This window comes from Dermacentor variabilis, chromosome 6 (assembly GCF_050947875.1).
Source record: "Dermacentor variabilis isolate Ectoservices chromosome 6, ASM5094787v1, whole genome shotgun sequence".
Lineage (NCBI taxonomy): Eukaryota > Metazoa > Arthropoda > Arachnida > Ixodida > Ixodidae > Dermacentor > Dermacentor variabilis.
Window position 1 is genome coordinate 59,397,367 of NC_134573.1, and position 13,242 is coordinate 59,410,608.

At 43.5% G+C, this 13,242-nt stretch overlaps 1 non-coding gene across 1 annotated transcript; it reads left to right on the forward strand.

The window, feature by feature from the left end:
• Positions 1-779: 779 nt before the first annotated feature.
• Positions 780-853, forward strand: TRNAT-AGU (transfer RNA threonine (anticodon AGU)). Its single transcript has one exon. It is a non-coding gene; the product is annotated as a tRNA-Thr (tRNA).
• The last annotated feature ends 12,389 nt before the right edge of the window (positions 854-13,242 follow it).

Below are 13,242 nucleotides of genomic sequence, written 5' to 3' on the forward strand. Positions count from 1 at the left end.
AGTAGGCAAGGTGGATGTCGTGGTACTGGTCTGCTGGTCTTGCGACATGGTTGAGTGCAGTTGGTAGAGGCGGCGACCCGAGCGGAGCTCCAGGGATGTAGCGTAGGTGAAGCTGGAGAGAGACCGGGAGCGAGAGGGCGAAGGAACCGGACAGCACACTCCACCACTTGTGAGACAAGGTTTAGGCAGCCAGTCTCTTCTTTATTCTCTCGAGTGAGAGCCCCACCACCAGGGTCCAAAACGGTGATGATGAGTATGTACAGGTGAGAATATGAAGCGTATGAATAATGCTCACAATATATATATATATATATATATATATATATATATATATATACGCACAAATAAACGACCAAACACAAGCACGCGCACACACCCGCACGTGCGCGCGCTCACAAACAGGACGACGTGGCCTGACATTGACGAAAATCTTCAGTAGTAGTCGTCGATGACAACTAGATTTGTCAGCGGAATAACATCTACAGACGCATGGACAGAAAGATAGAAGATAAAAGGCAAATCGAATTTGGAGAATTTAACCGCTGTCGGATTAAAAAAACATTATCTGGATTCCAGGTAGGGATCGATGCCTCCTTCCTTGAAGAAAAGGTGACCGTGTGATGCTGGGCATTGCATGACAATATGTATGCACCAAACGGGTTTTGTGAGCGCTCCGCATTGCTACGTGAGGCTCATACTAGGCTAGTTGGGAGTTTACGCCAATGGGCACTTACTCAATTATGCCACTCACCGAAACTGGGGCATCGTAGCGAATCGTCGGCGCCGTGGCTTAGTTGGTTAGAGCGCCTGTCTAGTAAACAGGAGATCGTGAGTTCGAATCTCACCGGTGCCTTGCCGTGCGTATCTTTTGTTTCCTTATTGTGCGCATTTACTTTCTGCACAACATTCTACTTGCACCTGCATTCATTTAGGCCGCCAGATAAATTGGCTTTATTTTTTGCAATGGGAGTGTCACCGGCATTAACAATGGCGTTTTTGACACTGAAACAAAGACCACAGTTTTGAAAGAAAGAAAAAAGGAAGCTGCAGCTTCCTTGAGCCCCGCTCCCCGAAGGCGTGGTCCGTCTGGCGTTGTAGATATGTCAGTTTGATTTCGGCGCCTAATGAAGCACTCCCAGGTTGTCTCACATAGAAGGATACCTTAGGTTTTACAGGCAATCGGAAAGCACTACGTTTTATGAAGGGAAAGACAATGAGACAAATACACAAGAAAGTAGAAGCAGAAGCAGTGCTACCACGTCATGCCTGTGGCACAACTTGGCTATATCTTAAACGTCCACTCTTCATAAGATTGTTTCGATTAGGTGAGGAAGCGTTCTATGCGCACGCCTATATTTCATTCACGATAATGACTCATCTATTTATTTATTTTTTGGAGACATCTTTTCAAAAAAAAAAATTTAGATCAGCTTGGCTTCCATAGAGTCTGGGCATGTGGTAGCCACTTTCTGATCATGTTCGTCGAAATAGGACGATTTGATGCCTTCTAGTGCAAGTAAGACAAACGGTGTAAAACTCATGCTCGGACCAAAAATTCAGACCAATTTGTGTAAAGCTATGGAAGAAGAAGAAAGAGAGGGCGCTATAACGTAAAACTATTCGAAACTTATCTATTAGAATATTTCGATCCGCCCTCCGCGATTGGTGAAACATTTTTTCGACCACCACCAGTTCGCCTGTATGTCACGCGACGTCACAATAACTGCGATAGCTCCCCATCCGATATGACGTGAATATACGTTTTATACCTAGATGATTGGAAAGAAGAAAAGGAAAATCGTTATTTATGACTCGAAGCCTTTTCGCCATTAGCCCTCGTCTATTGGTGCAAAGTTTTCGAGCGACAGCCACTTCACCAGCGTGTCACGCGGCGTCATAAAAGCGTGAGAACGCATAACGTGATAGTGACGTGTACGCGTTAAAGATGCATAAGTATGCCGAACATAACTGAAATTTTCTCTGAATCACCGCAGGCTGCCCCGTTCCGACAGGAATAAAAGATGGCTGCCGCCTATCGCTAATGCACAGGCTACTCGTACCTTTCTGAGAGCATGGGTTTATTGGCATGCAATAAAGCTTGTTGCGTGGCCTTGTAACAATTTCAAGCACTTTCGGCACCTTTACGACCTCGCTCTGCGAACTCTTATTTGCTGAGGATCCGTGTTAGCGTCATTCTTAAGCTTCCGTTGCAGGCCGCAATGATTTTCAACCACCCACCGCAAGCTAAGTAAGTGAAAGCGGACCGATCGCAGACGCAGGCACCACCGTCCTCATCCGGTCATCGATTGTACTGGCGCTGGCTGACTGGCACTGGAGGATTGGCTGGCCGGCCCTGGCACTGGAGTGCCCAGGCTCGGCACCATCGAATGCCTCTTCACTTGACGGTGCTCCTCCCGTCTTGTCAGCCAATTAGATACGACAAGCCGCTCGGCGTAGGCATTGCTATTTGTTTTTAAAACAAAACAAAAGTGAGCTCCAAAAACGAAAAGAGTGTTTGATTGGTCTGCTCAGACAACCCGGAAGGTCACTGCCAGATGCTTGCGTAGGCGGTTACGCAAATTTGACGTTAGGAGATTGGAATAAAAACATATTCGAATAGTTTTATCGTTATAGATCCCAAAATGTTTGCTTAAATGCACACAAAGGTCCAAACTTAACTCAAGCGCGTACTATCTAACAGCGCGTGCCTAAAACCGGTATCGGTAGTTGCCTTCGAAAATTAGAAATATTGGCAGATCCCAGAGCTAGTAAAGCGCAAAAATTCGGGACAATCCTAATGACGGTGCAGTCTAAACAACAGACCACACGAAACATTATGGCCTCCAAGAAGACCTTGTCTTTCATCGACCTCAACCACTGTTAACTTGAATTTATTTATTCAGTTTAGACTTATCAAGCTTTTATTAATACCTTACATGCACTTAACAAAGCATTGATGAAGGGGTGGTAACAATTACCTAAACCTTAAAGACGTGTGAATAAAACATATAAAAAAGGATCGATCTAGCAATATCTTTATTCGCCCAATGCAATGACATGGAACAACTTCCCAATGTAGTCAATACAGAAAGTAAAAATACAATTACAACTGATATCATAAAGACGTACGCGGGGGTACATACTGGTAAAAAGTACACGAAGATGATTGCACCATGGCGAAGGCATACAAACGCGGAAATATCTATATGCACTGGGAAATTACTACAATGGAAGAGCAAAAAAGAAAGAAACAACTAAAAAGCAAGACAGGTAACAATTTCAGTCACCAAGCTAATTTGGCTCACTAACTATCGAGGTAATTGATGGACAGGTTCAGGCCAGACATTTTGCCGATGACTGCTTGCAGTTTAATGAAATTAGAGGCGCTCTTTATCAAGTTTTCTGAATACTAACGTTCGCCGTATACATATGCTGCCAAGTTTGAAAAATGTGAGTTAATGACAAAACAACCTTTTTTGATGAAAGTAACTAAAAAGAGCATCATTTCAGTTTTCCCTTAGAGCCTTTCATAACAGTTATCCAGCAGATGTTACCGAGTACAAATACCTATAAAAAAGTGGAATTGTGAAAAATGTAATGGTGGAAGAGAACTTTCAGACCTGCAATGGTTTGCTAGAAATCAAACATTTTGTCCGGGCAGGAGAATGGGCATAAGTTTCCCACGATGAAACCATAAATGAAGCAGTGCAAGGTGACATGGTTCGCGTTTCTTTTTTTTTTCGAAGTCACAGAAGCGCAGAGCCAGAGTAGTTTCGAGGAATGACTAAGAAACTCGGATGAAAAAAAATGGCCCGATAAAACGCACAAGTACCTCTACCTCAAAAGCGTCGACAGTGTAATTTAAGACGTCAAGAAAATTGGCAAACCAAGCACAAATCAATTGAAAGTGTGACTAGACAACCGGAAGACATTAGAAAAGGTAAGAGAAACGGAGGCTGTAAATTGGATGCAAAGGATGGAGACAAAAAAATACCACTAAAATGCACAAGAACGGGAAGAAAAAACTGAGGAGGTAAAATATGTGTGATAAGGCAAAGGGCGGTTACTTGGTATTTGAGGCCAGAAATGACTGCCTTAGGAGAATAACATACCGTAAAGACTATGTGGCATAGGATGAGGCATGCGTGTGGTGCAGAAAAGTTGGAAACTACTCGGCAGATCGTAACAGAATGTCAAGATATTCACACAGCGAGACCCGTACGGAGGGCCCACCCTGTAGTAACATTAAGATTGAAAGAAAGCTGAATGATTAACTTCTCAGTGTTCGAGATAAGTAAGATACGATTAAAGTATTTGTGGAAAAAAATCAAAGGAAAGACTAATAGAAGCAGAGTCATTGCAAGTGTAATGGTAAAATATATTAACAGAAGATGTAAATACAAAATATGAGGTGTACATCTAACAGGCAAACGGGATGAGAGCCTGTTTTAACCAAGTGGGCTAGGAGACTATTTGTCACCGTCCCGTTTTAAAGGAAATGGCAAAAAACATAATCGTCACCGTTATAGGTGGCACAATAATGAACACACTAAGATGGAACTCAAATTTCTAATATTTGCACGAACCCGTTGCGTTAAGCGGGCCTTCCGAGACACAAATAAAACCCGAACATGCAGAACTAAAATTATCAGACTATACGTTCATTATTCGGGCGAAGCTCAAGTACCCCTTCATGCAGAAGATAGCCCTTTGGCCAGCAGCAAATCGATCCATTCCCGATCCTTGCATCGGTAGCGTTTGTAAGGTGACGCGCTTGCTTCCAAACACAGATCTCGGTCCTTGTAAATGCCGACAATGTGGGAAGCAATATTTTTCTCCGAAGACGGATCTTGGCCAGCGGCATAGGGGGCTCTTCTGTCAAACACGTGTTGAATACTCGATAAAGGTTGCTTTGGCCGCATATCCTTCGACAACGCTTTGAGGGATGTGGCCTTGGAGGTGGAAACAAAGCTGGAAAATAATCTGTGGCTACTCAGCCGTAAATGCGTGCAGAAATGTGTCAGCTCTACTCCGAAACCTCTTGGAGGTCCCAGATCGATGATTTAAATCGCGTTCACGAAATTGCGAAGTGCTATTCTGGACTCACTCGCGACATGTCCTATCTCTTCGAGGAGCTAAGTAATACATGGAAAGTGCCTCGAGCGACCAGCAGAGGGGCAATTTTGTGTGCATTTGCGGGCATCCTTCACGCTCAGGAAAACACTATTACGTCGCACGTATTGCGCAACAGAAATCTGTACAGGGAATTTTTTTATGTTAGTCTACAATTTTATCATTGACACTTTTCATCTAAGTATAACTGTTGAGAAGGTGAAGAATTAATTGCGGATTATTATCTAATTAGGGGGAACGAAAAAAAAAGTAATTCGAGCATTTCAAAGCGACACCAAACAACATTACCTTGGTCCTGTCCAGCTACGTGGCATTCGCGTATTTTTGTTCTCTGGCTAAAGTTAGCTGGGACACCCTGTATATACCGTGTCCCTAACTAACGTTAGCGATGCTCTTCAGCGAAAAAAAAAGTATATTTAAGAATACTGTGGAAGATACATTTATAAGACCTACGGTGTTCGATCGTTAGAGCATGGACGATCGAACACCGTAGGTCTTAAAATCGTAAATTGCATCCCGTTTTTAAACCGCTTTTCATACTTGGCTAAACCTGGCTTGGCTACTACTTGGCTAAACAACCTGGCTAAAATTAGCTTGGACAACCTTTATATTGTCGCGTATTGTGTAGAAGACCAGGCCTCAGCGAATCAGAGTTGACTGGAAGGCGTTCTTTATGTGGCATCTTATTCTTCCATTGACAAGGACAGAGAGTTGGAGTCGCACTACACAATTTCGCTGCTGTATTGCGAGTGGGCAACTGACGCTACAATAGGCTACATCAGTGTGTTTGCTTTGTAAGTCGATAACGGGCTGCTATGAAAAAAAATATGCCGGCTTCCTTTATACCATACGAGTATTCCGCAGTAGTATTTAGCGACAATATGTTAGTTACTTGCTCCAAACTACCTGGTCGACGTCTGACGCTGCAGTCAGACTCTTAGAGTTGTATTATCCAGCACGCGAATCTGTGCCTCAAATGTTACTTGGGGAACACCAATGAAAATGCTGCATTACCTATTACAAGCGTCAACTGGCTGCTAAAATGCATGGTGTCTAAATTGCTAATCAACGCTTCATACAAAGGCTAAGCATTATAGCTAGTTGGCGGGGTAGTGACGATGGCTCAGGTGACGACACGTCCAGCACCATGTGGCCATGTGGGTCGCAATGCACAAGTACTGCTCCGAGTCCAACCTGGCTAACATGTGTGGGCACCTCTTTGGTTCGGTCTTCACTGAAGTTGCTCAGTACAAGGCACTCGGTCACCTGTTGTTTCGGCAATTGCAATGCGCATTCCAATTGTTCCAATTTAAACGGCGCTCCTTTATTCAGCAGGTCAGAAAGGGAACAATTGTTCATGTAAAGTCAGCCACAAACTGTCGCAGGTACGACGCGCTGCAAAAGAACGCGTGAAGCTGTTTAATGTACGTTTGTGTTGGGAAGTTCGTAACGGTTGGTATCCTTTCAGTGAGAGACGAAACTCCGTTCTCGGAGATGTAGTAACGCAGGTACGAAACGGCTGTAAGTCTTAATTGCCATTTCTCACGGTTTATTCGCAATCCAGCTTTGTAGAGCCTTCCAGGAACTTTGTTTAGCTTCAGAAGATCTTCTACTTAGCCCACAACTAACGTATAATCCAAGTAAACAAGACTGGGATGATCTTTAGGCTGGCGTGCCACAGTGCTTACAGCGTGCTGGAATATGCTGGGAGGTGTTCTGACCTGAAGGTGGACGGATAGGTCGGATAAACAGAAAAAAGAACAGGATCGATTCTGGTGACCCAAAGTGGCTAAGAACGTTTGCTATTACGGCACTAGCAGAGAAATATGCCAATGGTACAAGCGGCTTCCAGGCAGCCAACCTTGCCGACTCACATCAATTTGAGGGTCCTTTTGTGATCACAAAATACCTGTGGGAGAACACTTGACATTTTCGCAATGTCGATCATCAGGGAAGCTTGGAGAGGACAAGAAAAAAACACTTTCCGTGCGCCTCTCTCATCTGAAGAAGAGGACAGAGGAACAAATCTGACATTTCTGTGCGTGCAGTTTAAAAACCAAAATGTGGCCACGGGTGAGGAAGTGGAAGCATACACTCCGTAATAAGGGACAAGGGCAAAAGATGGGAACACCGAAGGAGAAAATGAAGCGATGCTCATGTTCGGGCTTTCGGTGTCTTTCTTTACGAGTATGTACAGTACATATAGAGAAGGGATAGAAGAGCTTAGAAAACCGTATTATATATATATGTATATATATATATACGTATATATATATAGACGGTAGTCGATGGATAGTTACTGCCGTCTACAACCTCATGCGCTATGCCGAAACAGCTTATGTCAGTTCGGCATGGGCTTCCGAAGTTGCTACTTCCCTCGTGTCCTTACGCCCGACCGCGGAAAGACATTTCTTTCAGCACTGGTAGGCGAAGTGCTCCGAGCCTCTGGCACAACTCACAAGACTACTTCAGGTTACCATCCAAAGACCAACGGCCTGACTGAGTGGTTTCATTGTACGCTCTCTGGCATGACAGCCACCTATATTAAACCAAACCGCAGAAATTGGGACGCAATTTTGCCACTCATCATTTTCACGCATAACACCGCCGTTCAACCTACAACCGTTCACTCGCCATTTCACCTTGTTTATGGTCGTTCGCCCAGTTACTTTCGTCACGTTTCTTTCTTCCCTGCCACTGTCAGTCCATCTCCATCTTCCTGTGAAGAATATGTTTCCCTACTTGACCATTGTCGCCAGCGTGCCCACTTCAACACCGAAGCCAGACAATAGGACCGTAAGGATCATTACGACGCATCTCATGGCGTAGATCTCTGCCAGCCCGGCGATGAAGTGTTGCTATGGACATGAGTTCACACTCCTGGGTTGTGTGAGAAGTTTCAGTCCGGCCTTATTGTGCCATACATGGTCCTGGAGATGATTTCTCCCGTTAATTATCACGGGACCATTGTTGTTCCCTCAACTGACTGCCGTTGCCGCTCTACCGAAGGGGTCCACGTTCCTTGTTTCTCGTATGAAGCCCTTCACGCGGCGTTCCCTGTACCTTTAGGCTACGGACAGGCTGGCAGCTCTCGCGTGGGCGAAATTAGTGTGGGCTTTTATTGTGCACTTCTTCATCATCTGTATATTATCATCATCATGTATGTGGTTTTTTTCTTCATCTTGCGACTAGTGGCATCATCATTGTTGACTGTGCCGAGGGTCACAATATATATATATATATATATATATATATATATATATATATATATATATATATATATATATATATATATATATATATATATATATATATATATATATATATATATAGATGCGCGAGTAGAAAAGAAAACGAGGGGCCCGATATTCATTGATCATAAAAATAAGCCAGCATACACATCAAGGACAACATAGGGAAAAAAACCTGTACTTTCTGTTTGAATAAACGAAATGATAAACAATGGAAAGAAAGTAGATGGCAAAACAATTGGCGGCTGGTTCGATACAAACCTACGTCTTCGCATTAAGCTTGCGACGCTCTCACCAAATGAGATGCCATGGTGCCATTTTCCCATCCACTTTCTGGGGTATTTATGTTTTGCTACTAGAACTAACCGTGGCTGTGTTCGCAAGCACCACCATTCGAAACCTATGCGGCGGATGTGGAACATCCTTTCTACCGCAGGCTCACGAGTAGATTACCTATTTCGGTGACGGCAACTTGTGAATAAACCCACACATGCTACCTGAAGGCATAAATGTCGCGTGACTCGAGAACCTTGTAATGTAGTCGACGAGGACAAAAGCAATCGAGCTGCCAGATTTTTTATTAATCAAAGCATAAGACGCCAAGAAATAAAGACACCAAGAACAACATACCGGAAATTACTTCCAGGAGCAGTATCTGCATTCGAGCAAGGCCGTACCTGGCTCTGATAGTGATGGCTCCACCCCTCAAAGCGCCGCACCGCGACGTCATTATCTTTTGCCACCGCAGCCTTACAAACCCGTATATAACCTCGAACATGGAGCCGGTGAAGCGCGACGTGAGAAACAAAAATTCAGATAGCTGGCTAAAAAGAAAACTTGCAAACAAGTTGTGCACCGTCTATTTGAAAGATATACGCTAGGCATCGTTTATTTTTTATTGATTGTTTATTGATCGATAATTACGTTTCGAAGCAACTCAAATTCTGGGCTGCAACACATGTTGCGTTGCATTGATATTTCATACCGATCATGTCATCGCACGCCGACCTTCGCAACACAATATTCCTTGCATGACTATCCTCAATGGTGTCGCTGAAAAAATAAAGCAAGATAGCAGGTATCCTTGTGCATATGAGGACTTCTCCTGTACGAAGTTCACCGAAATATTGTTTTTACTATAGAGCAAATACTGTTAAGCGATGACGAAGGAACACATATAAGTATGCGAAAATACAGCGATTCGCGGCATAACTGCGTGCATTGTTGCAAAAGTGGCCTGCCTGCAGATGCATTTAGACACTTCACATGGTACGTACCACTGACGAAAAAACAAAACAAAGTATTGTTGCATAAAAAACGTTTCAGTATGGTGTAAATACAAATTCTGAAGTAGTTTCTATGGAAGCAATAGTATTATGTGCATATTTCAATTGATAACGTCCATGGTCATAATACTTTAATCAAAAACAACGCCGGCACATAATAGAGCAGCTGGCGGAGAGCATAGCACACAAGACAAACATGAATTTGTTAGAGTATGTGATACTCTAAGTAAAACTTAAGAGTGAATTTTAAAACCGTTCTTACTTAATCAAAAAACAGTGTAGGCCAAAATAACAATAAATATTGGGAGTTCGAGTACAAATAACATATTTTATCTTGTAAAGGACAAAAACACTTCACTATAAAAGGACAGTTCACTGTAGATCCAAAAAGCGTTATACACCTACTAGAAGCAGTATGCTGCATAAACACCACACGTAATGTGTGCATGTATGTTTACAGACCAACAAAATATTATTCATTGTGCAATATATGTTGCTGAAGTGGGTTTGTTTGAATGCACTTCGGGAACAAGTTTTCTCATCTGGCCCGAAAGAAACCAAGGAACAGTTCACTCGTCCAGTTTTCGTTATCGCGAGATCAACTATATGGACACTCCGGCAGCGGTTTTGCCTTCGCCATCGCCGTGATATCTTGTATGAAATGTAAAGGCGATGACACCGTCGCCGCGCGTCGCATGCTGTAGGTACGAGTGAAATCACGCGAGGGAAGCCGATGTTCGGGGCGCAAACTGGCACGCACGAAGAAAGGAAGCTGATAGCAAACACGCCGCCTTCCATCGTGCGAAAAGTTGTGGCCGGATGGGAGGAAGGCAAGGGATCTTTGTGCTCCCGCAGCAACTGTACATTTCGTGACTGGGCGCAACGGGAACGCTCTCGCGGGTTGATTTGGCGAGCCATATATGGAAGAAAGCGGGTAGGGAGTGGGGTAGGGAGGGGATGGGGCAGCCCGGTTCGACCTTACCTGCGTAGTTTTCGCCGTGAAAGGAATCGGTAGACGGATCGTACTATTGTGCTCACTGTGTTCTCGCCGTTCATGCGTTGAAGCAATACACCATACGAAGGTCACTTTGCTCGCTGCCGCTCTTGCTCACAGCAGCGTCTTGACGGCGAGTGTCCACGCTCATCAAAAGTGTTCTGTTCATGTTTGCTTGTGTGCGCTTACGCTATGTCTGTTAATTCAGTTAGTACGCGAATGTATCCAACTTTCTACGACCGATAATATTAATTTATTAATTTCTTATACCTGTCTACTAATTTTGTGGTTCAGCGAATGCTTCGCGTGTTGGGCGTATGTGCTACTTTTTATTCTAGATAGCATTTCAAATGTTCTATCAGCGCTTCTTTTGGCGGTGGGTCATGCCGACTGGAACCGTTTGTATTTCCATTGCGGCGTGCGTTGTGCTAATAGCTGCTACCCGAGGGAGTACACATGATTGACTTATTAACCACGACTGATATATATCGGAGATGTACTTCTGCATCTCCCTTGCGGGAAATAAAACGGAACGAAGGGTTGTCTTTTGTATGTTTCTAATAGACATACTGGTCTACGGTTTTATACAAGTACCTTAACGCACGAATTATTTAGTATATATAGTATATTTTGTAACACAGCAGCTCATTGTTTTGGCAGTAATTACCTGATGCTGAGGATTCTTTGCTCAGGTGTTACCGAATCGCATACTAAGCAAACCAAAGCATGTGGGTTGTTTCGGTTAAAGCATCTGGCTAGCAAATAGTTGATCGTATTAAGACTTGCGAAATGGCGAGCCCGATTTAAAGAATTACGCTCCTCGAAGCGTTTCGCACCGGCTGGTTCAGACAACCACTAAAGCATTAGAGTTGCGCGCCCTGTCCATATGGTTGGTGAGAATATGAAAACGTAGTTAGTTCAGGGATTAAAACTGAAACTTGTCTACGCCTGGAGAGCTCGGTAAAGGGTTCTGTTTGAGGAAGCAGGGCGGTTAAAAAAGACGAAAAGCTAGACACGCACGCACGCACTCGCACGCACACACACACACACACACACACATATATATACATATATATATATATTTATATATATATATATATATATATATATATATATATATATATATATATATATATATATATATATGTATAGGACGACGTGGCATGACATTGACAAAAACCTTGAATAGCAGGCGTCGATGACAACTAGATTTGTCAGCGGAACGGCATGTACAGACGGATGGACAGAAAGATGGAAGATACAAGGCAAATGGAATTTGAAGCATTTAACGGCTGTCGGATTAACAAACGTTATCTGGATTCAAGATACGGATCAATGCCCACTTCTTTGAAAAAAAAAGGCACCCGTGTTGTGCTCGGCATCGCATGACAATATGTATGCATCAAACGGGTTTTCTGAGCGCTCGGCGTTGCTGCGTGACTGTCCTATTAGCCTAGGCGGGGTATTACGCCAATAGGCACTTGCTCAAGTATGCCACGCATTGAAACTGGGGCACCGTAGCAAATCGTCGGCGCCGTGGCTTAGTCATACCCAGGAATTCTGGACAAGCGTTTGGTTTCCTTTTTCGCCACCACGTGGCGTATCCACCTTAATGATTTGAAATTCGCGCCGTGACGTATGCCATGACGCACAACAAAAGAAAACATAATAAAAAGAAGCGCACCTTGAGACTGTTGCTTCACCTCGGTACTTGAAAACGAGCGCGCTCAAGTATCGGCCTTATCTGCTACTTGCCCGACTGGCAATGAATCGACGATTTTGTTAGACACCTTGCCGGACAGCTCGTTGGCATTCCGTGTGAGATGTCTGGCCGAGATAATGGCTCCCACAAAGCTTCCCTTTGGTTTCCTTCGTTGTATTTTCCTATTATTTGTACACCACTGCAGCCGTGGGCTTCCATATAGTCAGCTTTGTGTTTCGTGGGTTTCCGGTAGAACCGGAATGATTGAATAAGAGGAAGCTTTAGCTAGGGCCTATCTTCGATGCCGGCCGCTCAAATACATGTAAAAGGCATGATTTTGTGCGAAAACAGCTCAATGACCTGAATGAGAATTGTTGCATTTAAGAGAGAACGTGTAGCATTTAAGAGAGAACGTTAAATCAGTGATTGCAGCAGAAATAATTTTGATTTAGGCCATATAGAAGTATTGACAAGACGTCGGAAATCAGTAAATCTGAAAAAAGAATAGAAGTACGAAGTTTACAAATCCGCTTGTTAGCATCAAAAACTGATATCACATCTCTATATTGGAGCAGCTCAATCGGGCAAGTTTGACGTATGAATTTATGATGTATGTGAGGTTGTTACAATGCTTGTCAAGGTTTTGCGAATGCCACATTCAGGAATTAGTGGTGTACTTAAGGGTGGCATATGTTATATCATTTTCGTCCGCAATAAATGAAATATTAGGTGCAGCTTAGAGAATTGCGACATTATTATTTGTTGGTGAGGTGCGGGGTTGTATACTTCAGGTAGCGTTTCTTTAAATTTCGCATATTTTCAGAATTTAGAAAAGTGGAAGTTAAATAAAAATTCGTGGTTTCTGCAATCTCATTT